Source organism: Pristiophorus japonicus, chromosome 8, assembly GCF_044704955.1.
Source record: "Pristiophorus japonicus isolate sPriJap1 chromosome 8, sPriJap1.hap1, whole genome shotgun sequence".
NCBI lineage: Eukaryota > Metazoa > Chordata > Chondrichthyes > Pristiophoridae > Pristiophorus > Pristiophorus japonicus.
The window spans coordinates 198,363,257-198,366,064 of NC_091984.1; positions in this window are offsets into that span (position 1 = coordinate 198,363,257).

A 2,808-nucleotide genomic window follows, 5' to 3' on the forward strand; every position below is an offset into this window, starting at 1 on the left:
CTTTTCGGGGCCAAGTTCGAGTTAGAAACTGACCACAAGCCCCTCACGTCCCTCCTATCTGAGAGCAAGGCAATAAACGCCAACGCCTCGGCGCGAATTCAACGGTGGACACACATGCTGGCGTCCTACAACTATACCATAAAGCACAGACCAGGCACAGACAACTGTGCCGACGCGCTCAGCAGGCTACCCCTGGCGACCACGGAAGGGTCTGATGAACAGGACTGTGAGATAGTCATGGCAATCAATGCCTTTGATTCCACAGGTTCGCCCATGACGGCTCGCCAAATCAGAGTCTGGATGGCCAGTGACCCCACGTTATCCTTAGTAAAAAGATGTGCCCTAACCGGTGACTGGGCAGAGGCTCGCGATGCCTGCCCCGAGGAATTAAAACCCTTTCACAGGCGCATGCATGAGCTATCACTACAAGCAGACTGCCTGATGTGGGGCAGCAGAGTCGTCATGCCTCTGTGAGGCAGAGAGGCATTTGTCCGGGAGCTCCACCGCGAGCACCCGGGGATCGTTCTCATGAAGGCCATAGCCAGATCCCACGTCTGGTGGCCTGGTATTGACGCGGGCCTGGAGCTCTGCGTCCGAAGGTGCACCATTTGTGCCCAACTCAGCAATGCCCCCAGGGAGGCTCCACTGAGCCCCTGGCCCTGGCCTACCAAACCGTGGTCGCGGATGCACATAGACTATGCGGGCCCATTCATGGGCAAAATGTTCCTCGTAGTTGTAGATGCATTTTCAAAATGGATCGAATGCACCATTTTAAACTCGAGCACAACCTCCACCACTGTGGAGAGCCTCACAACCATGTTTGCAACACACGGAATCCCTGACATATTGGTCAGTGACAATGGTCCGTGCTTCACCAGCGCAGAATTCCAAGACTTTATAATTGACCACGGCATAAATTACGTCAAGACGTACCGTTCAAGCCGGCCTCCAACGATCAGGCGGAGAGGGCAATGCAAATCATTAAACAAGGCATGCTTAAAATCCAAGCTCCCACGCTGCAGGGACGCCTGTCGCGACTGCTGCTGGCATACAGATCTCGTCCGCACTTATTGACTGGGATCCCCCCCCGCGCAACTGTTGATGAAAAGGACTTTAAAAACAAGGCTCTCATTAATCCTCCCAGACATGCGCGAAATCGTTGAGGCAAAGCGCCGTAAGCTGACTGAGTACCATGACAGAAATTCGAGGGAAGATGGAATGAGATAGGGGACAAAGTGTTTGTACTAAACTATGGCAGGGGTCCCAAATGGCTTGCAGGGACAGTAACGGGCAAGGAAGGAAACAGGCTACTGGTAGTACAAATGGACAATGGCAAAACCTGCCGGAGGCATGTAGACCAAGTCAAAAGCAGATTTACCAACAACACTGCGGAACCAGAGGCAGACTACAATGTGGAACTCGCACCACACCTGGTGGACAGACAGAGGGAACAACCTGAGGAAAGGGCAATCCCAACAGACAGCCCAGGCGAGTCAACAACAATCACACCAATCGAAACAGACAGCCCAGGCGAGATACCAGCAATCACACCCAAAGAAAAACAGACACCAAGGCAAACAACTGAACCACAACTCAGACGCTCCATGCGAGAGCGTAGACCACCTGAGAGACTGAACCTATAAAGACCATAAGACCTTGGGGGAGGGTGATGTCACGTATCTTACATTATTATATATAACTATATCCTAACATGCTATACATGACTGTAATAAGATATGACCTGTAACCACCAGCATACCTTGCCACCAGGGGTGCACTTGCAAGAGACAGGTATATAAGGGCAGGTCTCAGGCAAGTGCTGCATTCCAGAGCTGTGAAATAGAGGTGCAGGTCCAGAGTGACCTTGACTTCACTACATGCCTCGTGTGAATCCGTACTGAGGGAACAGGACTTTACACTTTGTGTGAAAAGGTGCCACTTGATTTCACTCCTCAATGGTCTAGCTCTAATTTTAGTATCAGGCCCCCTTCTTCTGGATTCCCCCACTAGAAAAATTAGCTTCTCCGTATCGACCCTATCGAATCCTTTTGTCATTTTAAAACACCTTACTTAGATCACCCCTCAACCATCAAATTGAAATTATCAAGACAGACTGATTTTTGGGTAAAGAGAGTTGAGGTGCAGATCTACCATGATTTGATTGAATGGCGCAACAGGCTCAAGGAGTCGAATGATCTACTCCTATTCCTATACAGGCCACATAGTTCGCATGCCAGACACGAGACTCCCAAAGCAAGTGCTCTACTCGGAGCTCCTTCATCGCAGACGAGCCAAAGGTGGACAGCGGAAACGTTATAAGGACATCCTTAAAGCCTCCTTGATAAAGTGTGACATCCCCACTGACACCTGGGAGTCCCTGGCCAAAGACCGTCCTAAGTGGAGGAAGTGCATCCGGGAGGGCGCTGAGCACCTTGAGTCTCAATGCCGAGAGCAGGCAGAAATCAAGCGCAGGCAGCAGAAAGAGCGTGCGGCAAACCAGGCTCACCCACCCCTTCCCTCAACGACTGTCTGTCCCACCTGTGACAAAGTCTGTGGTTCTCATATTGGACTGTTCAACTACCTAAGAACTCACTTCAGGAGTGGAAACAAGTCTTCCTCAATTCCAAGGGACTGCCTATGATGATGTTACTAGTTATTGGCAGAATATTTCATAATGAAAAGGAGTTGATTGTTGTTTCACTGCAAATAGAAGTGCAGGATTCACAGACTCTAGTTGGGGAAAAAATTAATACACAGCTATGCAAGGTGTTGCCATAATAAAACTCCACTCTTGTTCTTTCCTGTAAG